Below are 25,136 nucleotides of genomic sequence, written 5' to 3'. Positions count from 1 at the left end.
ACACAGTTGCGGTGGCTGAGTTCAGAATTCCGCAGACCGGCATCTCAACCAAACACTAAACATTCTTCTTTCAAAACAGTCCCTGTTGACAGCAACCATCAAAAATGAATCGCTAACTAAATCTTTCACAGCAGACCATGTTGCCAAATTCCTTTCAATTGTCCAGCTTCAGCAGCAGGCTTAGCAAAATCCTCCACGCACGTTCATTTGGGAAACATGAAATCCCCTACAAAAGATGTAAATGCTGTAAATCCCGAGGGCTCTCAAACCATGCTACACCGTACTTTGATAAGCAAAGGCAGCAGCGGGAGGGGGACACAAGCTGAACTCATATTCCCATTGCTAGGAGACAGCTTGGTATAGTGGTTAAGAGCAGTCTGGGGAACTGGGTTTGATTCTGGGGAATCTGGGGAACTGGGTTTGATTCCCCACTCCTCCTCCACATGCAGCCAGCGGGGTGACCTTTGGCTAGTCACAGCTCTCTCAGCCCCACCTACTTCACCGGGTGTCTGTTGTGGGGAGAAGAAGGGAGGGTGATTGTAAGACACTCTGAGACTCCTTTGACTAGTAAAAAGCAGAGTCCCCAAAAAAATCAGCTAAAATACAGCTCTTAAATTAAAATATAGCTAAGTATACAGTGCTAATTTACAAATATACTTTTATTGTACATTCAAAGGTGCTACAAGGTCATTTAAAAATCATGTTCTAAAGGTTCAAGGGTGCCATATGGAAGATGGAGCAGAATTGTTCTTTCTTGCCCCAGAGGGACAGACCAGAACAAATGGGATGAAATTAATTCAAAAGAAATTCCGTCTAAACATCTGGAAGAAGTTCCTGACAGAGCGGTTTCTCAGTGGAACATGCTTCCTCGGGAGGTGTTGGGTTCTCCATCTTTGGGAATTTTTAAACAGAGGCTGGATAGCCATCTGACGGAGAGGCTGATTCTGTGAAGGCTCAAGGGGGTGGTAGGTTACAGTGGATGAGCGATAGGGTTGTGAGTGTCCTGCATGGTGGAGGGGATTGGACTAGATGACCCATGACTAGATGACCCATGAGGACCCTTCCAACTCTATGATTCTATGATTCTCCAGATTAGAGTCTGCTGCTCTTAACCACCACACCAAAGTGTTACCAAGAGAAGAGGGCGCCTGAGCACTTTCTGATCTCCAAAACCTGGCAGTAGCCCTGCCTGTTAGCACTGAGCAAAGGACACAGGAACATAGGGAGAGCCCCGGTTGATCAGACCAGTGGTCCACCCAGTCCAGCAGCCTGTCCCACAGAGTAGCCAACCAGTTCCTCTGCAAGGCTAGCAGGAGGACATAGAGGCCAAAGCCTACCCCTGATGCTGCCCACATTGGGACTCAAGGATTCTCTGCCTCTGGAGTTTTCTTTTAGTCAACCCGACCAGTAGCCACCAATGGACCTATCCTCTACGAATCTGTCTAATCCCCTTTTAAACTGTCTATGGCTGAGGCCATTGCTAGCTCACGAGGTCTGCTAGACTCAATCTGTCTAATCCCCTTTTAAAGCTGTCTATGGCTGGGGCCATTGCTAGCTCACGAGATCAGGTAGACTCAATCTTCTCCAGCATCACTGTACTATCAAAATCCATGCTGGGACCACAGAACCATTCTGTCCATTAGCTGTCTTCCAAAAGCATGGAACCTTCAGGAAGGCAGCCAGGTAAGCAGAGAAAGCAATGAGCCCCCAGTTCTGCTATGATTTGCTCATCAATGGTTAAGAGGAAGAAAGCTCTATTTTAAAAAGTTTAAAGTTCCCCAGAAAGGGAGAGATGCTAAATGCAGGCGGGAACTCAGGCTTCATCAATGAATTGTTAATCCACTCTGGGGGCAGCTAATGGATTGGTTAAGAAGTTGATAGTTGGATGGCCTATTTAGTGGAGCAGAAGGGGAAAGGGGCATGCTGGCCAATTTAAAAGGCAGAGGATTTTTTTTAAGGATAACAATGTTTTGTTGTTGTTAAACCAAAGGCTGCTGCCTCACACTGCTGTATCTCTCCACTTCTTCCAGACTAGATCCTGCAGGCTTAGTGACTGCACGTTAATCAGATGCCCATGGCTTGATAGCATCAAGATCATTTGACTGCATTGAATTGGGGCTTTACTGTCAAAATGGCCACTCACCCCACTGACCTCTGCACCTTGGACTGGTCAATAACCCACTGCAAAGTAAGGAGTGAGGGGAAAAAGTCAAGGTGCAGTGCAAGGTGCAAACCCTGTTTGAGGAGCATATGCTAACAGTGACCTCATATACACACACACACACACACAAAGTTGGGAATCTCAAACAAATGAGTCTTCTATTCACGCACTGGTAAGGATTTGGATTTTATTAATCTCCCCAACTCAATCTCCCTGACCCAGCTGGAAGAAGGACCTGTTTTTTTTTAAACCCCACTTTTCACTATCAAAAGAGTCCCAAAGCAGCTTACAATTGCCTACCCTTCCTCTCTCCACAACAGACACCCCGTGAGGTAGGTGGGAACAGCTAGATCTAAGGAACAGCTAGATTGGAGCCAGTTTTCCACCTGGAGGCTGGCTACCCAACCAGTGGCAGGGATGCTAGCCTACAGCTGGGACTTAGAGATCCTAATTCTGGGGTTTCTCAAAGCCTGAAGAATATTTCAGAGGCTTCTCAATGATAAAAAAAAGTTGAGAAAAACTGAAATAGAGGTAGTAATTGAGAAACTCTGTAAATTCTTTGCCAACCAATGTTTTCATGTTTGATTATAACATACAATTGTTTTTGATTTACTCTGATAATTTGACTGAACTGAAGAACATACTGACTGAAAGGTTTTCAGTTCTTTAAGTAAATCTTGCTATTGATTAAATATTTTCATTGAAGGAAGAAACTGGGACAAGCTTATGAATTATTTGCTGTTTATTGTTATTAGCACCTACTGCCATCCAGCATTTCTCTTTGTTTCCCACTGGGAGACTGGCATCCCTGCACCTCCATGGAACCCAAAGCCAGGGCTTTTCTCCAGGGGGACTGATCTCTGTGGCCTGGAAATGGCCTGCAATTCCAGCAAATCCCCAGGTCCCAACCTCTCCCATCCTGCAACCTCTCTGCTACAGAGTTCCCCCCCCTCCCAAGCAAGCCCTTTCATTAGGAGCCTGGAGATGAGTTGTCATTGAAGAGCCCCCCCCCCCCTGCAAAACAGCCATTTTCCCCTGGGGACTGATCTCTATAGTTTGTGGATTACCTCCAATTCCAGGCGATTTCCAGGCCGCATTTGGAGGTTGGTGACCCCAGATCAGGAATGTCTCTTGAGGTTTGGAGGCAGGGCCTCAGGTGGGGCAGGAGCTTCTGCCATTTAGCCAGCCACCAGGAAGTCCACAGTGCAGATATGCATCCTTGCACCTGTTGTATTCCTGGATACAAAGGGCCTTGCCCTAGTACTACATTGAGTCCCAACAGATTCAGGATGGACCGAAGAAAATACTTCTTTAACAAGGGATCAAAATGTGGAATTTGCTGCCAGAGAAAGTCATGGTGGACACAGGCATAGATAGTTTTAAAAGGGGGAGTAGATAGATTCATGGAGGATAGGTCTATCAGTGACTACTGACCAGGGTGAATCAAGGGAACCTTCATATTCAGAGGTAGCAAACCTCTGAATGCCAGGAAGCAACATCAAGGGAAGGTCTTGGACCTCCAGAAGACCTGCTATGTGAGATGAGATGCTGGACTAGATAGACCACTGGCTTTATCTTCTTAAATGTCTCTAGACCTTGGCAGGAGCTGCCTTTGACCTAACTCTGGCTACAGGAAAGGGTGGGACCATCAATTCCCTTCACAGACCTTCAGCCAAACTCCAGCCTATGTCGGTCCAACATCTCTTCCAAATCTGCTTGTGCTGATACCCAGGACAGCTCCCTGCCACAGCTTCTGGTGGCATCTGCTCCCCACTCCACCCCAGCCTTAAGGGTCATTTCCTGCTCACTTCCTGCTCAATCGCTTCCTCTCCTGCCAGGCATAGGCCTTAGCCCCAGCTCGGTTCACAATCCCGATAAAATGAAATCCACTGTGTGCCCACCTTCCGTTCCTTCTGCCTGTGAGGTCAGGAGCAGCAAACACAATGAACAACCCTCCCCATCCCCCAAAGGAGAATGTTCCATTGAATTTGGAAGAAAATAAAACCACGTCACAGCTTACCCCAAGCAGCCAAGAAAATTACACCTTTCACCAAGCAATTGCTGCAAATAGACTGGAGATGGGAGGGGGGAAACAGAGAGATAGAAGGAACTGAAGAAAGCCAGCTGTAAGGAAGATTGTACCACTGCAGCCTCAGAGAGATTTTGGAGGGCCCGCATCTCACCACACCAAACAGCATGGAGAAACCAAATTCTGGCCCCACCAAACTGACCCCTCTCTATAGCTCTGCAGTTCTGCCTATAGCCACATTGCAACTGAAGGCCAGCTCTGAAGCCAGGAGCCTGCCCTTCAATGAGAGCAATGCAACAGAGCCAGGCACCTTCCTTAGTGCAGAAACAGAACTCCCAAGAGGGAGATCCATCCTAGGGGCCATTCCACCCAGCACCAAGCAATGGGACCTGGGCTCACCCTCAAATATTTAATCCCCCTTAGGGTAAGGGTAAGGGTAGGCAGTTTAAAATACATTTTAATAATTTTAAAACCTAATTATTTGATTAAAATGAATATTACATGGATTAAAATTAATTATATTATTTTAATTTATTTTTTTATGTACCTTCCCCAAGTCACCTGACAGGGGGCAGCCTATAAAATATGTCATTATTTTTATATCCTAACTGGGGTAATTCTGCTCACTTGCTCTTTTTTCACTCCCCTTGAAGCCCTGTGCAGATAGCTAAAATCTCAAAATAATCTACATTTGGAGGCGGGAACCAAGATCCCCTTGGTTCCCAAAAGGCATTGTTTGTGAATTTCCTGCATCCTGCAGGGGGTTGGACTAGATGGCCCTAAAGGTCCCTTCCAACTCTATGATTCTATGATTAGATTAGAAATTATGATTAGATTAGAAATCTATGATTAGATTAGAAATTTTTCACAGTCAGAGTAGTTCAGCAGTGGAATAGGCTGCCTAGGGAGGTGGTGAGCTCCCCCTCACTGACAGTCTTCAAACAAAGGTTGGATACACACTTTTCTTGGATGCTTTAGGATGCTTAGGGCTGATCCTGCATTGAGCAGGGGGTTGGACTAGATGGCCTGTATGGCCCCTTCCAACTCTATGATTCACACAGAGAGCCTTTGTGCATGTGGACTTTATACACAGAGACCCTGTGTGCATCATCTGGAACAGGGTCTGTGTGGGAGAGCTAGTGAATGCAAGGAGATCAGGGGCTAGTCCAGCAGGCACAACAATAGCCCTGGTAGAACAGGTTTGTGGTCCATCTATTCAAGCACAATTTCCTACAGTGGCTAGCCAGATTCTCCCAAGAAGACCTACAAGCAGGATACAGAGGCAAAGTCCTCTCGTGGTGGCTGGCCTCCCCAGCAGCTGGTATTCCGACTCGCCACCCGTGAACATGGAGGTTCGGCTAATCGCCACTGGCAACCTCCGTTTTTGTCTGATTGAGGATCCTCAATACCTCAATTTGGCCCCAGCTCATCAGGGCTTGGGAACTAAGCAGGGTCGGCGATAGCAAGAATTTGGACAGGAGGCCACCAAGGAAGGCTGCAATAGCTAATGTGGGGGAAGGCAATGGCAAACCTCTTTTGCTTGCCTTGAACACCCCATGGTTGGGGTCACCATGGGTCAACTTGTGACTAGATGGCACATTCTCTCTCATTCCAAGCAAGTGAAGAGAGCCATCAATGAGCCAGCAGTTAAGAGGGTTGGAAGATTGGCTGGGAGCCCTGTGTGTGAATCTCTGCTTGTACTAGGGAAGCTTGCTGGGTAACTTCTCTCAGCCTAAGCTACCCTCACAGGGTTACTGGGGGCATAAAATGGAGCAGAGGAGAATGAAGGAAGCCACTTTGGGCCCCTGCTGTGGAGAAAAGAAGGGTACCAATGAGTTGCACTATAAATCAGGGGTAGTCAACCTGTGGTCCTCCAGACGTCCATGGACTACAATTCCCATGAGCCCCTGCCAGCAAATGCTGGCAGGGGCTCATGGGGATTGGAGTCCATGGACATCTGGAGGACCACAGGTTGACTACCCCTGCTATAAATCGTAGGCTGTGTGAAGAGAGCTAACTTTTCTCCTGATTCCACCAGCCACCACCTTCACCGAGGGTCCCCATGTTCTAGTTTTATGGGAGAGGGAGGAGGAGATCCTCTCTTGACCCTCTCTTCATAATTTTATAAGCCTCCATAACGATTCTGTTCTTGCCCTCCCACAAACTAGGGGGGGGGGAGTTTCATGGTCCCCAGATTTTTAATCACTTGCAGAGGGCCAATGACTCAGCACTAATGCGGAGTTGTCAGCATCCCAACAAACAAGGAAGCGTTATTTCTGCCTTCGCGCTTTCCTCGTGAAGAAAAAAACACCTCCGTCCATGGTACCAAATAGGGACATGACTTCATTTTCCTTCCCACAGGGCAGAGGTGGTATCTATCTGGAGCACAGCTGCTTTCACACCGCCGAAAGTGTCAAAAAGACTGATTGTTTGGAGACACAGAGAAAATGATTTTCAAAATAAGATACTTTGGAGCTCTTTATAGGGGCCTTCTAAGGACAAGAAGTGGCCCACACCCAAGAACGGAGAGTGGAACGTGGGGGCCTCACTGCGGAATGGATGCACTGAGGAGAGAACAGGACCATTTACAACAAGAATAGTAATTTACAGCCTCTGCAGTTCTTCTCTAGCCATAAGAAATTTTAATCATTGCATATCCATAGATTTACATAAGCAGTTGGGTTCAGGGTAAAGCCACGGAAATCATGATTCTAAAATTCTGGATCGTAACTTATAGTTTATACATAAATTGGATCTCTCTCTTCTCTCTTACAGGTATGTGGGTGGGTGGGTGGATGACAGACAGAGAAGAGAGCTGGGTTTTTATACCCTTTTTACTACCTGGATGAGTCTCAAAATGAGTTACATTCACCTTCCCTTCCTCTCCCCACAACAGACACCCTGTGAAGTAGGAGAAGCTGGGAGAACTATGAGTAGCCAAAGGTAAGGTGACCAGATTGTCCCACTTTTGGAGGGACATCTGGGGCACCTGGCAAATTGTACTTATGTCGCAAGTAAAAATATATATATTACAATACTATTTTTGTTGCTCCATATAGACCAAATTTTTAATCATGAACCTTCCCGGTCAATGGTATCCCGCTTTACCAATGTTAAAATCTGGTCACCTTAGCCAAAGGTCATCCCATCTGGCTGCATGTGAAGGAGTGGGGAATAAAACCTGGCTCCCCAGATTAGAGTCCACCATCCTTAACCACTCCCTGGCACCTCGAAGCCTAAAAAATATTTTCCCAGCACCTCCCTAGTCCAAAGATTGAAAAAGGCTGGGCTGGGATGTCTGGCCAGGATCTGAGAGACCTTAGGCCAGTCACAAATGCTTAGTCTAACCCTCCTCACAGGGTGCGGCTAAGATAAAATTGTTGAGAAGAGAATAAAGTATATTGCCCCGAGTTCTTTGGGGGGGAAAGCAGGAAACCAATGGATGAACCAGATAAATCCTTGAGACCTTTTTATCATGGTGCTTCTGGCACCAGCGCTCCCTGCCTGTCCGGGCAGGTGGGCAATTGAGCAAGGATGGTGGCCAAAAAAACAACGTCAAAGAGGCTGTCAAGGGATTCTTCCGATTCTTCCTTGTGGCTTCAGCAGTAACCCAAAGATGCCTGCTGCAGATGGCGGCCCTGCACAAAGATTACTATAAATGGAAAAGGCAGTTTGAATTAAACGTGCATTAAGATGTATGCCCTACACATTAGCTCTGAGTAGCTGACATTTATTATGCTGCTCCTACTGTCTAATTGTGGCGGATGGGGAGAAAGACGAGGCAGGAGGCTAGCTGAAAGGGGAGGAATGCACACTCATGCAAACCAGATAGCTGCGGAACTGGAGAAGAGAAAGCAGGGAGGGGGGAATAGACCCAGGTGGGGCAGGGCTGGAGGAGCCATGCAACACAATCTGAAGCAGTCGCACGCTTCTGAGCCCACCCAGGTTAGTGGAGTCAGAAGGGTTTAACCTTGCTTCGGAATGCACAGTCAAACCGTTTTGTTCGACTCACGAGGACAGCAGACGAGGGCTCATTAAGCAAGGGTGCCTTGGTCTATATTTCCATGCACATTCGAAAAAAATTATTTATTTACCAGATTTTTACGCGGCCTGCTCCCATAAGGGCTTGGGGCAGTTTACAACATAGATTAAAATCCATTAAAAATCCATTAAACCATTATTGATTAAAATTAAACGTTCTTAGAAATGGCATCCACTCATTAATAATTCTGTCTAACTAACTACCTCAACCCACCCCCGTTTTGGTTTACGTGCCCGGTGTCTGTGGCAGAAAACATCTCTCGCTGGCACAGAAACAAGAGGGGATAAAGGAACTGGAAAGGAGAATGGAGGGACGCCCATTTTTATTCATTGCTTTGGCCTCGACTATAGGCCTGGTGGAAGACCGCCATCTTGCAGGCCCTGCAGAACTGTGATAGCTCCATCAGGGCTCTGATCTCGACTGGCAACTCACTGCATGCAAGAAAGGGCCACAAGAGCCAAGCACCGAAACGCCCTCCAGCGTTTTCATGGCAGACTCAATACGGGGTGGTTTGCCAGTGCCTTCCCCAGTCATTACCATTTACCCCCCAGCAAGCTGGGTACTCATTTTACCGACCTCGGAAGGATGGAAGGCTGAGTCAACACTTAGCCGGCTTCTGGGATTGAACTCCCAGCCTCATGGTCAGAGCTTTCAGGCTGAATGTCGCTGCCTTACCACTCTGCGCCACAAGAGGCTCTTATTTATGATACAGATTTCTATTGTTCAAATTTAACATTTTTAAAAAATGGACTTTCCAATAATGCGCGAATCATTCTGGATCAGATGAAACAAAACTAGCTCACAAAGATCTTGTCTAGCCCTTTCCTTGGCATGTAGAGAAATATTTTAAAAATGGGAATTTGCCATCTAAAGTGGCACATATACTTAGGCCAGTATTATTGTACAAAAGCCCTTCACGGCTACACCAACTCAAAAAAAAATAATTAAAAGCAACCGGGTACTTTGCTTGTGACCAACCAAAATGACAGAAAACAGTGAGCAAGCGTTCAACTTCTCGCAAACACTATGTCGGATTGGATGTTAAAAGCAACAGGACATGTCCCGGCAATTCAGGCTGTGTTGAAACCATCTTAATGTGTTTTTCTATTGTCCATTCGACGTCACGATTTGTGGGCGGCTCACCGGCCCACTTCTATCTAAACGACATGGATTGAATGATGAGCACAAGATCGTTTACTGACTAGCAAACAAAAACTCCCTAGTGATTGAATCGGTTGCCAGGTTTCTACGAGGTCTCCCAATTGCAGAGCAATCGAGGCTTTCGGATGCATTTTCCTTTTTTTTCCCTTTTTTTTTTTGTATGCCAATGTAGGTCTGATTCTGAAGAGGAAGGAGACACGGCCTGCATGGCCACAGAATGCCTGCAGGCTGCTTCTTGGATGTCAACTGGGCACAATGTGTGGCTAACTGGTCTCAAGCCAGCCTCTCTCCCTGGGATGTTTGGAAGACGAAACAAGAAAAAATGGCAGTCCATTGAAAATGCAAAAACCAACATGTTGATCAAATGCCCCAAGATACCAGAAGCACGTGTATCTCTTTTTAAGGCAGAGGGAGCAGAGGAAGAATGTGATAGACCTTATGTCCATACCGCCATTTTGTTTTCAGTTAGAGGCTACCTATGACCCTTTCGAGCCTCTTGTGGTGCAGAGTGGTAAGGCAGCTGTCTGAAAGCTTTGCCCATGAGGCTGGGAGTTCAATCCCAGCAGCCGGCTCAGGGTTGACTCAGCCTTCCATCCTTCCGAGGTCGGTAAAATGAGTACCCAGCTTGCTGGGGGGTAAACGGTAATGACTGGGGAAGGCACTGGCAAACCACCCCGTATTGAGTCTGCCATGAAAACGCTAGAGGGCGTCACCCCAAGGGTCAGACATGACCCGGTGCTTGCACAGGGGATACCTTTACCTTTTTATGACCCTTTCATTGGAGACACCAGGGACTGAGCCTGGCAGTGTAAGTACTCTGCCGCTGAATCATGGGCGTCCTTATTCACTGAGGGATTCTATTTGCCTTGTGATTAGACCAGCTCTCAGGGACCCATTGCCAGACTCAACGTCCATTTGAAAGGATGCGTTCTTCCTTAGCATGCTCCTTTCTCTTTAGGAACATTTAAGATATTGTGTTTTCAGTGTGATGCAGCACAGGTCTTGAGGAAGCCCCCAAAGCCGGTACAGGAAGGGCTAGGGAGGAACCTATGCAAATGAACACAATGACTAGCAATCGGGTTTCACAGCCAACTATGTTTCCCCCAGGAGGGGAACTGCATGTGTGCAGTGAAACAATTCAATTGAACTGTCTCCCAATAAATATCCTGGGAAAACCTGGGCGTTGCGCACCAAAATGAAACCCTTATGCATTTCATCAACGTGAGTCTAGGACATGGAGGGAATAACATCTATTTTTTTTCCAGACCATTTGCAATGCAGAACTGCAGCCAGCTCTGCCAGGTCTCTGGCTCCAAAAGCGGGGAAAGGCTTTGCTCCGAAATACTGTAGCAACGGGAGCAGAGGGCAGATGGAGGCCTAAACCGTTCTGCATCTGTTTCTATGCAGGAAACATCCAAGTCACTGACAAATGGGAGAAACTTGCTCTTAGCAAATGCACAAATGAACAAACAGGCAAGGAAACAGGATAAATCCTGGCTAATCCTCTTTGCCCTCAGTTTCTACTACAACAACAGCAAAAGACGGTTTGTGTGTACATATATATGCACGACAATTTGTAAATCAAGAAAAGAGCTATGAAACCAGTTTATTATCTAATTCTTGGGAAAACCAAAGGAAATATTCTTAATAATGATGTACACTGAACAGGATTCTGGTACAATAAAGCCTGTTTCATAACTTTCTTCAGCACATCAGCAAAATAACAGGACATAAGCTCTCAGCAGAACCTGGCTCACAGCGGCTTGTGGCTCACTTCTTAACCTATAACCAAGGTTGGATAATAATTACTATCTAGATCAGGGGTAGTCAAACTGCGGCCCTCCAGATGCCCATGGACCACAATTCCCAGAAGCCCCTGCCAGCGAATGCTGGCAGGGGCTCCTGGGAATTGTAGTCCATGGACATCTGGAGGGCCGCAGTTTGACTACCCCTGATCTAGAGTTTCAAAATAATGTTAACTTTTCCACTATCACTTGAATACATCACACTGCTTTATATTGGAACAAAGGGCCTTTTCCGTTACTTGTCGCATGATCCTTTTATTTGGGCAGGCCAGGGATTGAACCTGAGACTTTCCGCATGCAAAGTTGATGCTCTACTGCTAAGCTGCAGCTCTTCTTGTCAAGCCACCACAGAGACATCTCTAAGGTGATAGGATGTTTCAGGGAATGCGTTGTGAGGGACTTCAGGAACCAGTGCGGCATATAGGTAGAGTACAGACTATGACAGGAGAGGCCTGGGGTTCTTATCCCCCACTCTGTCACAGGGAGAACTTAGGCAAGTTCATCTTTCTACATCACTGCCTCATTTGGAGATCAGAATGGGGAGCCCCATGGATCCCCGTGGAGAATGGGGACCCCACGTGAAGTACAATTTTTTAAAAATTATGCCCCGTTTTCCCCCTCTTTGGGAATTCAAAGCCGCTTCCAAGCCTGTTCTCCCCTCCTCCACTTTATCCTTAGAATAATAACCAGATAAAGTGGGTTAGGCTGAGGATGTGAGAGCCATTTGGGGTCAGTTGTAATGTGGATTTTTAGCTCCAAAATCCCCACCAATCACCCAATCAGCCATCTCCTTGACACAGTTTCCTCTGGCAATGGCTTCTCCACTCTGAAGATCAAGATGGTTGCCAAGGCAATAGAAGTCGGCCCTGTTGGTGGACCTCTTGGTGGCACCTGGTTTGGGCCGCCGTGACAGAGTGTCCGACTGGATGGGCCCTTGGCCTGATCCAACATGGCTTCTCTTGTGGTCTTATGTTCTTAAGTCTTACAAAGTCATGGGGGAAGGGTCTTTTCCACAGCCCACTCCCTTAGGACATTCCTGGATCTGGATTTGAAGTTTCTGGATTTATTAGAAAACGACTTGCGTCCTGTGGGTGTTTACTGGACTTTGGTGGGTTGTTAGTTGCACTCTGTGCATAGCCTTGTCAGTATTACACTGTAAGCCGCTTCAAATGAAAGGAAGAACAAGAGACAAGTATGTTAAAAAATTCAGATATTTACCAGCCTGATGCTTGCAAGGAGCTGGTAAGCAACTCATGCCATCATGCTGTTTAGTCCATCCCCCGGTATTCAGAGAGGCACACTGCTTCTGGACATGGAGGTTCCATTTTGAAATCCTGCCTACTGGATGCTAATGGACCCATCGTTCATGAAGGAGCCTGGCCAGAGCGGAGCATGGGATGGCGGCAGAAAACATGGGGTGCGCTAACCGAGAGGGATGAACAAAGCAGCCTCAAGCAGCACAAAGGACCATCCAGTCCAGCCTCCCATCTTCTCAGGGACTTAAAAGTTACACACTCCTGACAGGTGCTCATCCACCATAAAAACTTCCAATGAAGAAGGCCCCATCACCCTCCGAGGCAGCATAGTCCCTCTGTGAACAGCCCTTACTCCCTTCTCATATTTAAGTGCTCCTGCAAGAATTGAGTCCAATAGCACCTTTAAGACCAAACAAAGATTTATTCAAGGCATGTGCATGCAAAATCTCACACCTTGAATAAATATTTGTTGGTCTTAAAGGTGCTATTGGACTAAATTTTTGTTGTGCTACTTCAGACCAACTATGGAATCCATTGCTGCTTGTCTTTAAACCCACAGTAAACCAGTTGGACCTCTCTCCATCATGTCTACCTTTCACGCAGTTAAACACAGCTACCAGATCACCCCTTGACCTCCTCTTCCCACTGAACCTCAGCGGGGTTCAGTGCCACAGGATCTATCCTTCCAAAGCTGCCATTTCCTCCACGGAAACTGATCTCTGCAGCCCGGAGATGAGTTCCAATTCTGGGAGATTTCCAGGCCCTACCTGGAGGCCGGCAGCCCTCCGTTCACAGGTCAAGGAAAGAAAAGTTTGCTTTCCAAAGTGATGCACCCTGAAGGAGTTTGACTTCACAGGCCGATACAGAGCTAGCTCTTGACAGGTACCTACCAGGAAGTGCACCTGATCTGATAAGGGGAGAGCAATCAATCAAGAGCCACCTTGGTGCCTGGGCTCCGAGTCATTCTTGCTTTAATTAACCCAGCCTTCCGAGGGAGAAAACTGAGTATCATCAGCCTTCTATTTAACATCCTCCGTGAGCAAAATCGCTAATGGACGCAGGCAGCAGCAGAATGATTACAGGATCTTTAGCACGAATTCATCAGCATAAATCATTCTGCATAAACTCGTTTGTCTGAAGTCTTTGCAACAGTGTTCTCTTCATTATCTCATTCCGTGAAGGTTCGCAGGCAGTTTTCGTAGCCCTTCCGGCATCTAATGGGGAGGGCAGAACGAAGAGGGACTCATTAAGCACACAAACAAAGAACAACCGGCTGGTCAAGCTTCATATTATATAACCAGGAAAAGCAATGGGGGGAAAAAATCCTCTTTGGAGGCTGGTGAATCCTTCTAGAGCCTCTCTTAGCAAATGAGGAACCAATGAACAGGCAGAGGCTGTCTGCAGTAAGCAAGCCGTGGGGCAGGCTGGGAAATTAAAGTGGCCTTGGAGCAAGCCATTGAGTCCCTGCCCTATTACGAGCCTGACTTTGAAGGCAACACAAATGAGGGCTGCGGGCTCACCTGCAGCAACCGGTGGAAGCCTGGAAGGGCAAGGAAATGGGCGGAGCCATGGGTGCAATGGCATTACATCACTTCCTGAGGAAGCCAAAAAGGACATCAATTGCCAGGAATTTTAGGGTTTTACCATAGAGTTCCCAGCAATTCCAAGCGCTGACTGATATCACTTCCAGGTTTCCATGATCTAAAAATTGGCCTGGCCTGGCCAAGAGTTAATAACTGCTTTATAATATAATATATATGTTTATCCTATAGAAGCTATATACAGTATATTCTATGCACTTATAAAAGCCAGAGTGGTGCAGTGAGTGCCAAGCTCCCCTTCCTCCTCCTCTTCTTCTTTAGCTGGCAATTGGTGGAACAGGTTATCAGCCGATATGCTGCTGTAGGTGCTCGTTAAACAGTGGTGGACTCTAATCTGGAGAACCGGTTTTGATTCCCTACTCCTCCCCATATAAAGTGCCAGCAAGTCATAGGTGACTGATGTCAACCCCGGAGTGTTTTCAAGGCAAGCAATGTTCAAGACGTCGTTTGCCATTGCCTTCCTCTGCATAGCAAACCTGGGCTTGCTTGGTGGTTCCTCTCCCAAGTACTAACCTTAGTTTCTTAGTTTCTAGACTAAGTTTCTTAGACTCTTAGTTTCTAAAATCCGACAAGATTGGGATTGGCTGGCCATCCAAGGAGACCTCAGTCCAATCACGTGCTTCTAGATGAACCTACCCCACAGAATTGCTGTGGAGATAAAACAGAGGAGAAGGAATTGTGTAAACCACCTCAGGTCCCTGATGGGGGAGGAAGGGGGACTATAAGTGAAATGAAGGAACAGATACAAGAGCGGAAAGCAGCTGCTGCTTCCGGACCCTCTCCAAGGCTGAGCACAAGAGGGTCAGACCTCCAGTCCTTGCTGCAACAGAGCTGGGAGAGAAGGTCCACAAGGTCACCTTGGGCCTCAGAGGAGCCGAGAATGATGATGTCACCGAGTGATGATGTCACAATCAAGGGCAGGTGCTTTGGAACTGCTGGCATTCTAAGACAGAGATGTTTTTCTAGCATATCTTTAACCAAAAGAATGACCTCTGCATACTGAAATTGTTGCAAGACAGCGGATTTCGGAATAAATTAACGCATAAGACAGCGTGTGGAGAAGAGCCTTCAGCAATGTCTAATACTAGAGGGGACCCTCAGGCAGCAATCTCTGGTGTGAGAGAACCAGGGTGTTACAAGCCAACAAACATGTTATTCCTCTTCTCTGCGAAATGTTGGAGGGCATTCTGCGTTCGCACTCAGCAATATTAGCACAGCAATCCTAGCAACAATGACCAGGATAGTGACATGACCGGCGTGCTCCAAAGAGCCCCGCTGTGGGATCCAATCAGTTCAAATGAATCAATGGGATCTGGCCAATGGTTCGAGGCCAAGGTCAGTCCCTTTGTCCTGTTTGTGTATATAAGTTAGGGTTTTCTGGGGGGGTTAAGTGCAGCATTGGTACTACTTGCATCATGTTCTGGCACCAATAAAGAGCTGCAACAATACCAGTGTCTGTGGTTCTTTGCCACCGCAGATCTAACACTTACGGCAATCCCCCTTGCTAAGTTTCCATCTGAGCTTGAAGCTAACGAGGCTCCTTGTGGCCATAACCGTCCCGCAATGAATGACCGTCTCCAAATTCCATTCAGGCAGCATACCCGTGGTCTCCCCAGCAGTGGGGCCATATTATTAGCTTGAAATTCCATTCACAGGTACTGTTAAGTTGCATTAACAGCAAACCACGAAGCTGAACCGATGGAGAACAGATTGTGCTGCGGAGAGGGATTCGGGAGAAAAACCCACGTCGCTCCCTGGATAAACAGAGCATTAAAACCGCCAGGTCAGTCCCTAGTAATCATCCCACACTCATCATTTTGATGGGCAGGATAAAATTGAGATGTCGCATTTCAAGATTCATACCAAGTTCTCGTTGATATCAGTTCATAAATACGAAGCTAAACAGCGCCTTCTACGGCATTTGGGGAGCTTTTTTTCCATAATTCACAGGGATGTCAGAAGAGGGGGAGATGAACGGCTCCAGGTAGCATCCGGTTCTGCATGAGCAAAGACCTGTCCTTGCTCCGGGTCTGTCAAATGCACGGGTTTCCCGCAACAAATCAAACCATCAAATCTGCAAGCATCTCAGCTAATGCGCCCCAATCCCGTATCTGTGATTGTATATAGGGCCATTACTCATTTCTGAAGTGCACAGCTTCCTCTCCTCTCGTGTTTCAATTACGGATCTAGGCACACTAGAAACATGGCATGTTCTCTGCAGCTGCTGCTGCTATTTTGGAGAAATGGCAAAGTTTCCTTCCTAACCTGTGCACAAACTGTCAGCTTTTGTGAGGCTTCTTCCAACAAAAACCTTGTGTGGTTTGTTGTACGGACGCACTTTGCCATCCTGCTTCATCCTGCCAGTTTGCAGCACTAGAAATACAACGGGAACATGCCCGCTTGCAGCCCTGCAACCAACAGGCTAAGACACAGGTGCACTTCCACAGTTCTTCTGGTGCATCAGCCTTCTGTACTCTGTACTGTGACCTTTCTGGCTCACTCCCAAATCATTCTGCCTTTTAAGATGGTGGGGTGGCCAACCACCAGGTGGAGCCTGGAATTCTCCCGTGATATTCAGACTACAAAGATCAGTTTCCTGGACAAACACTGGAGCTTCAGGGGTCAAACTCTATGGAAAGTCAACAGTATGGTTAAGAATGACAGCATCTAATCTGGCAAGCTAGGTATGATTCCCTGTTCTTCCTCCACATGCAGCCAGCTGGGTGACCTTGGTCCAGTCACAATTCACTTAAGGTTCTCTCAGCCCCACCCACCGCAAAGGGTGTCTGTTGTGGAGAGAGGAAGGGAAGGCAACCGGAAACTGCTTTGAGACACTAGAGGCTTGCTAGGTGATCTTGGGTTGCCACCAGTTCTCAGAGTTCTCTCAACCCCACCAACCTTACAGGATGTCTGTTGCAGAGAGAGGAAGGGAAGGCAATTGTAAGATGTTTTTGAATACTTGAGGCCTGCTAGGTGACCTTGAGCTGGTCACAGTACACTCAGAGCTCTCTCAGCCCCACCCACCTCACAGGGTGTCTGTTGCAGGGAGAGGATGGGAAGATGAGTATAAGCTGCTTTGAGACTCCATCAGGTAGTAAAATGTGGGGTACAAAACCCCAGTTCTTCTACACCACAGATGCTAGGTGAAATCCCTTCCTAAATTCTTCCCTCTACATGCACTGCCCCCAGATCTCCAGGAATCAGTTTTGGTTATCTGTAGGTTCAAATTTTAGCAAGGGGCAATTGGGGACAGAGACTTCTTGGCAACGGCACCCCGGCTACAGTACATTTGGCTAATGTCTTTTTTGACAGTTTTTGTTCAAGAACAATGATCTCCTGAGTTTTAAAAGACAGGATTCCCACCCCCATTTTTATACTGGATTGTGTGCATGTCTCGCTTCCAGGTTTTGAGAGTACTGCTTCTTGTTTTGTCTGGTGATCTTTTCTAAAAAATATATATGCTCAATTTTTCAAGAGACTGGGCTGATAAGAGCGGAAATGCTTTCATCAGTCAAATCAATAGTTCCATTCTTCTGATTCATCCATCTTTTTTCTCCCAAAATGTGTCTATCGTCCCACTTCCTTCAGCCCCTCTCCTGTCTGACCCGCCACACAACTTGACTACTGCGGCAACGACACGTTTGGAGAAGACAGATGCCTGTTCTTAATAGACTTTGGCACACTTTAGGAATCTGCCAAAACATTGGCAGGTCTCTGCAACATACCTTATGTTGTTGTGGCTTGAGCTAAAACAACTAATAAATTTGACCTGACTTGCAACATACCATAAGAGCCTCGAGGGAACGGGCTGAGATCACTTTAAGTCACTTCTATTCAAGGTCAATCTCGATGTTTCATGATGCCAGTAGAAACAAATGCAGAGTCAGCAAGTTGAAGGGACCCGATCATTCCTTCCACCTGTCAGTCATAACAGAAGCGTTGTGCAGGGGAGATGGGAAATGGTCGGCCAGAACCCTTAAAGCAGCCTGAAACACCACTTAGGGGATCGATAAAGGAACAAGGCCTTCAATCCTCATGTTTCAAGGCCTTATGTGAGTATTCCTGAGAAGAACTTCTGTTTCATGATGACACACCACCTCGACACAGTGAGAATGCAGCCACACTGAAATGAAGCACAGGGTTGCCACAGAAAAGGTTACCTGAATCTCAAGATGTCTCACTCCGCTGTAATTTCTATATTTATTGAGATTTACGTTTATTTCCCACCGCTTATGTCTATGGCTGGTTTGCAGCAGGTCTAAAATTTACTTCTTGTCTTGAAGCAAAGAATCTGCCACCTGCTGTAAAATGGAGCCTCCCCAGCCTGTAAAATGGAGTCCCTGCTTTACATAGGGTTGCCAGCTCTAGGTTGGGAAACACCTGAATATTTGGGGGGTGGGGTTTGGAGAAGATTGTGTCTGAGGAGATAAGGAACCTCAATGGGGTAGAATGGGGTGGCCAAACTGTGGCTCTCCAGGTGTCCATGAACTACAATTCCCATGAGCCCCTGCCAGCACCATGCTGGCAGGGGCTCATGGGAATTGTAGTCCATGGATACCTGGAGAGCTACAGTTTGGCCACCCTCCAAAGCAGCCATTTTTGGCAGGTGAACAGATCTGTCATCCAGAGAGCGGAAGATCTCCAAGTGTCCTGTGGAGTCTGGCAATCCTACCTTTGAACCTTGGCCTGCTACCCCAGAGCTCCAGGAGGGGGTACTGCCATCACAGCAGAGAGGGTGGGAAAGAAAGTCCAGCCCGAATCCAGGACCATCCCTCCCAGCCAGAGGTTTACATGCCTTTATCACTCTTCTGGTTAACAGCAAGGAGGGAAATTTCATTCACTTTGTGGGGACCAGATGATTTATTTCCTTGCATTGTGTGGAAGATCAGATTGGGTCCGGAGACCTCTGCATTGTGCATGTCCATGGAGTGGCTCCTGTTTTTGTGCATCAAAATCCCCTTGCCCCACTTCCCACTCTTGCGAGCTGCAAAGACAGGCGGCTGCAGTAGGATCCCAAAGGGCCTGCATGGAAGAGCAGAGAGCGCAAGAAACCCAGATCGGACCAATCAGCCACGCTCTGCTTCCTGCCTGCAAGGAGATACAGCAGGGTGTTCCATGTGGCAACGTGCAGCACTGCGCTGATCCAGCTGCCCCGTCGACTCTTATGCTCATTCTTGTGCACATGTCCTGCAGAGCAAATGCTACGGGGGGAAGGGCGCATGAAAGGTACAGATTCCCAAGCAAACGGAGCAAGTCGACCGAACAGCCATGCACAGAGATCCGTGGAGCCAGCGGTTGGAGCAGTCCCTGCTGGAGAGCAAGGAGAATAAGAAGAGCAGGGTTTTGTACCCTGATTTTTACTAGCCAAAGGAGTCTCATAGCAGGTTACCATCATCCCCTTCCCTTCCTCTCCCCACAACAGATGCCCTGTGAGGCAGGTTGGGCTGAGAGAGCTCTGAGAGAACTGGGACTGTCCCAAGGTCTCCCAGCAGGCTGCAAGTGCAGGAGTGGGGAATCAGTCCCTGTCCTTCACATTAGGAGCTGCCAGTCTTAACCACTACACCCATTGCTGGCAAGGTACTCTATTTCTTGCAGAGCTACAGGGGTTGCCTAGAATGGCTTCCCAGCACATGCCCCACCCACAGTTCCAGGCAGCAGAGGCAACTCCTCTTCCATGACACCATCAGGCAAAGGTGGCCTTCTGCCTCATTAGAAGAAGTAGACAGAGTTGGTTCTTCTATGCCACTTTTCTCTAACCAAAGGAGGCTCAAAGCGGCTTACAATCGCCTTCCCTTTCCTCTCCCCACAACAGACACCCTGTGAGGGAGGTGAGGCTAAGAGAGCCCTGATATTACTGCTTGGTCAGAACATCTTTCTCAATGCTGTGGCGAGCCCAAGGTCACCCAGCTGGCTGCATGTGGGGGAGTGCAGAATCAAGCCTGGCTCACCAGATTAGAAGTCCGCACTCCTAACCACTATACCAAGCTGGCTCTGGGAGATGGGACATCTGTACCCATCAAGGGTTAATCATGGCTTGCTTCTTAATCAGGGCCCATGAAGAATGAGGCTCTTAGCATTCGTGCAGTATTCCAGAGTAAGAGGGGCCAAAGGGAAGAAATGATCCTCTTCGGCTGGAAAGGAAACTGCTGGTCCTAAATCAGTTTTAACATGCATTTCCATCCTGCTGGGGTGACCTTGCCTTGCTAAGCGGAGAGAGGCCAGAATGCTAGGTGCAGATCGGATTGTGCGCTGCTCACTTAGGCGTGGCATATTCAGCCACAGCTTACCAGGATCCCACAGCCTTTCCCCATAGCTATGCCCTGCAAAGTAATAATTTATTCATATATACTTTGAGTTATATGCCGTCCCTGTCAGAGAATGAAACGGATGCACCCGAGCTCTGGCCAGTGTCCATTTTAATTGAATCAAACCATGGTGCTCTTTATCGGCCAGGGCTGGTTTCCTTTTACCACTGACCAGTCCTAGCATAACGGTTCTCTCCATTGAATTGGATGGCCAAAGTAAGTGAGCCAGATGTTCATGATTTTGCCTTCCAGTGACATCTCAGGCTTTGTGCGCTCTAGTATTTTCTTGTTTGTGACTTTTGCTGTCCATGGAATCCGCAGAAGATTTCTACAGCATTATACAGCTAAAAGAAGTGGAGACCGCTGAGCCATAGGATCAGCAAGAGTTGGACACTAACATCATTATCATCGTGCACCTGAGCATGGACAGAATGTTTATCTCCTGAGGAAAGCATTCGCCGCTTGTCCCCACATGGCGAAACATCATAGCTCCAAGAGAGAGCACAAGGACCTCTCTTTCTAGAATCACAGAATCATAGAGTTGGAAGGGACTGGGTCATCTAGTCCAACCCCCTGCACTATTCTGGACAATACGGACCAAAGACCCTAGCAGTTTAAAATAAGCACACAGGCTGTCCATCTTAAGGGTTAAAAAAAGAGGAGAAAATACTTAACCCCCAAAGAAACTGGAATCAAGAAATCGAAAAAGGTTAAAGAACTGTCAAGAGCAAGCTTGGTGCAGTGGTTAAGGAGTGGCAGCCTCTAATCCAGAGAACTGGGTTTGATTCTCCACTCCTCCATATCAGCCAGCTGTGTCACCTTGGACTAGTCACAGTACTCTTAGAGCTGTTTTTGCAAAGCAGATCTCTTAGAGCTCTCTCAGGCCCACCAGCCTCACAGGTGTGGGGAAAGTTTTGTAAGCTGCTTTGAGACTCCTTTAGGTAGTGAAAAACAGAGTATGAAAACTCAGCTCTTCTTCTTTTTCCCAAGGTGTGGCCTTGTTGAAAACACTATAAGGCCTCAATGACAGCTTCACTATAAAATCTATTCTAAAATCTCAAATACGGACCAAGTGGCTTCTCTTTGGAAATGATGGATCAAAGATCACAGCAGTTCAAAATAAATACACCGGGCTGGACCAGGATTTGCAACTGAGAGTTGGCACCCCTAATTGTTAGGCCCATTTTTAAAAGGTGGAAAGGAACATGCAGGGACTACACTTTCAATGCAGGACCATTTTCCCTTCCTTCCTTCCTTCCTTCCCACTCCACTTCCAATCTCTTTCCTTCCTCCCTCTAGGGAGCTTCCATGCCATCCCTCACCACAAGGTCAACTCAGGACAGTGCACAATAAAGACTTGGTACAATAATTATCATTAAAACCAAATTACAGGAATAGAAGCTCAGTTAAAAACTTTAAAATATGTATTTAAAACGCTAACCCCATAAGGGGCGAGAGAGGCCCAGATCACACGCTGTGGCTATTGTCTTCTGCCAGCCTCAACCACAGACTTGGCGGAAGAGCTCCATCTTGCAGGCCCTGCAGAACTCTATGAGTTCCGTCAGGGCCCTGATCTCCCAGGTAGCTCATTCCACCAGTGAGTCCTGGCTTTGGTTGACGCTGAGCATACTTCTCTGGGGCCGGAGGCCTCCAGCCAGTTGGCGCTGGCTGATCAAAGAGCTCTCTGAGGGATGCCCTTAATAGGGGCATCGCTCTGCTTAAGAGGGCCCTGACCATTTGTTGAAAAGGAAGTGACCTGCTCAAGGAAGGAGGGTCCAGGACACCCAGAGGGGGCAAAGCTCCACCAGTCTCCTCTGCCCGTGGCCTCCACACAAACCAAAAGCAAAGCACATCCACAACCTCCAGCAAACCAGAAGTTAAGCGGGCAGGAACAAAAACGGTGCCCAAAATTGTCCGAGACCCCCCCTCCCCTTCCCTCATAGATGCAGCCTTGATACAAGACTGGGGAATGGGGTGGGGGGAAGGGGTGAGTGGAATAACGCCATTGAAAGACACGCCAGAGATGAGACTTGAAAGATGGGATTAGCCGCCTGCTCCGAAGCATATTAATTCCCCGCCCTACAGGTATGGCTCTTTGCCATCGGTCATGAAGAGGGCCACACAAGGCTTTGTTTCCAGAATTCTCTTTCTACCCTGCCAAATAAATTCACTCCTGTTTCGTAAATATGAAGGCTCTGGGTTGCTGCCTTTTAAAGACTGTTATGTAACAAACGCAAAGGTTGATTCATAATCTTGCCTGCTTGGTGCAAACGCATGTTACAAATCCCAAGCGCCCCCCCCCCCTCTTTTTTTTTTAAATAAAAGAAAAACAGAAATTGGAAGCAGAGTGAGCCCGGGGGCAGCGGGGTGAGGGAGACCAGACGCAAAGCCCCGTCGTTTCTCTCCCTCTTTCCCGCTGAAGCTGTAACATCTGCTGTACGTTTCAGGACTGCTTCAGCAAACTACCTCCATCCTGCACCACACACCACATATCAGAGTGCCAGCTTGGCACTCATTTATCAAGAAGCATGCAGAGAGGGAGACTAAAGGGTGGGGGGGGGTCCCCTCTGCAATTTCCTACTCAAAGCTGCTCAAGCACGCAAACTGTGTCCTACCGTTTCCAGCCGAAAGCCAGTAGAGCAAAATCCACAGCCAAGACCAGCTTGCCCACCGCCCTCAGAAATCTAACCCGTTTTGTGTTAGGACATCAGAAGAGTCCTGCTGGGTCAGACCAGTGATCCATCTAGTTCAACATCCTGCCTCACCCAGTAGCCAACCAGTTCCTCTGAATGGCATACAACAGGGCAGAGAGCCCGAGACCTTCCTCTGATGTTGCCTCTTGGCTCTGGGCTTAGTGCCTCTCAATGTGTAATTTCCCCTCTGTCACCATGGTTAATAGCTGCTGATAGACTTATCCTCTGTGAATCTGTTTAAACCCCTTCTAAAGCTATTTATTCCTGTGGCCATCACTGCATCCTCTGGCAGCGGATTCTGCATTTTAATCACTCTCTGTGTAAAGAAGTATTTCGCTTCGTCCAGCCTGGAATGCCTCAGCATAACACAGAAGAGAGTTTCTCCCATGCGTGGTTCTGCCTTGGGCAGGAGGCCACCCATTTTCACCTACAGACATTTGTTCTAGCCGTGCCAGTCTACAGCAGAACTGCTGTTTATTGCTGTTACTAGGGACAAAGCCCGTTGCATTCAGGAATACGATGGATGCTAGATTGGGGGATGGAAGAACTCAGTGGATGGCCTCTTCCTCCCCACAGGACCTGGAAAGGCTGCAGGATGGAGACCCCTGGGAAGGGAACTCACCAGCAGGGGCAGCTCTCACGCAGCAGGGATCTGCAGCCTCCGAACCTCGGAGGGAAGTGGAAGGAGGAGGGGGTGGTCAGGGGTGGGGGGGGGGGTAGAAGACGATTGGCTGGCCGCTGGACAGACAGGCAAGCCAGTTGGAGGAGGAGGCACTCAGGGGTAGGACAGCCACCCTGAGTGGGTGGTTAAGGTCTTAGTGGCACTTAAGCTCTGAGACCAGCTCCTCCTCCTAGGCCTTACCAGAAATATTAAGTGGAACAGATTATTTATTAGATACCAGCTCAGGGCGGTGTACATGCACAGTTTATTTTATTTATATTTATTTATTTATCATACTTCTATACCGCCCTCCCCGGAGGCTCAGGGCGGTTTACATTATAACAGAAAACAATACATAAAATAATCAATACATAAAATATCAATAACAAGCTTTTAAAACAGCAATCACACGTTAAAGTTAAACAACAGCATGACAACAACCTAAAGCCTGTTACCAAATTAGCAGCCTCCATTAACAACATGTCTTGCCATCCAAAGGTTAGTCACTGCCTATTGGTCTTTCCCACTCTAGGTGTGTCTATGTGGGGATATTACGTTAGAAGGGCCCACAGATGTTATGGCTAGATTTGAGTCCAGTCAAACCTGAGAGACCAACTAGAGTGGGGGACAAGGGGGGTAGGTATATGCTTTCATGGGTCTAGGTGTCCTTCATCAGGAACTTCTTCAAAGTTAATTTCCTTGTTTCTCTCTTGGCTCTAACTGGACTTGAATCAAGCATTTGTTCCATTGTATTGGATGGAGCGATAGCCAAGGGGTGCCTGGAGATTTCTGTTTTCATTTCGTTTCTCGGGAGCAACACAGCCACCCCTCTGGAATCCCTTCCCCATGTCCTAAGATCGGCCAGTGACTTTGTGCAAATAACAAGAAAATCAAGAACTGCACCAATCACAAGTGTGGAAAAATGGCCAAGGGCAATGGTGCAGAAAGAAATAAAATTGTTGTACTACTCGAGGGGGGGGGGGTTTAACTACTAAAAAGAATTCCCAACGTGTTTTGCCCATAAAAAGCTTCTTCAGGGGAATCTACTTGTTTGTCTTCCAACAATTCAGCAAAAGAGGCTAAAAGGAATCTTTGGAAGACAAACAAGTTGGTACATTTAACTTACTGTGGACAGATTAACTTCAGCAAGGTTAATCTGGTATGCCTCCAAGACCAGGTAAGAGAGGAAGGAAGAGGGGTCTTATATAAGATGAATCAGAAGGCGAAAAGCACCCAAAGAGATCTAACTGGTGAGAGGGTGGGGCTGTCTGCCAAGTGTACCTGAGTAAGCAACTTCTCCTAACCCTTTCCTTCCCTAATTTCCAGCAAGAAAGGCCTCCATTGACTCTGCTGACTTCCTGTTGAGCGATCCCCGAGAAGTCATTTCAAAGCACCCTTGACCCACGCAATTTAAATAGCAGT

At 47.4% G+C, this 25,136-nt stretch overlaps 1 protein-coding gene and 1 long non-coding RNA gene across 10 annotated transcripts in view; both read right to left on the bottom strand.

Moving 5' to 3' along the window:
* The window catches only part of IQSEC3 (IQ motif and Sec7 domain ArfGEF 3), a 174,661-nt gene that overhangs the window by 122,357 nt on the left and 27,168 nt on the right, over positions 1–25,136 (bottom strand). The gene's annotated exons all lie outside the window — the stretch shown is intronic.
* On the bottom strand, positions 13,403–14,705 carry LOC143838542 (uncharacterized). Of its 2 annotated transcripts, XR_013231413.1 has the most exons (3): positions 14,569–14,705; positions 13,975–14,049; positions 13,403–13,668 (listed from the first exon to the last, which is right to left on the bottom strand). It is a non-coding gene; the product is annotated as an uncharacterized LOC143838542 (long non-coding RNA). The 2 variants fall into 2 exon arrangements; XR_013231412.1 differs by lacking the exon at positions 13,975–14,049 and having other exon boundaries at positions 14,569–14,692.

The sequence above is a fragment of the Paroedura picta genome, chromosome 5 (assembly GCF_049243985.1).
Source record: "Paroedura picta isolate Pp20150507F chromosome 5, Ppicta_v3.0, whole genome shotgun sequence".
NCBI classification, from domain to species: Eukaryota; Metazoa; Chordata; class Lepidosauria; order Squamata; family Gekkonidae; genus Paroedura; species Paroedura picta.
This window is presented reverse-complemented; position numbering and strand designations above follow the sequence as displayed.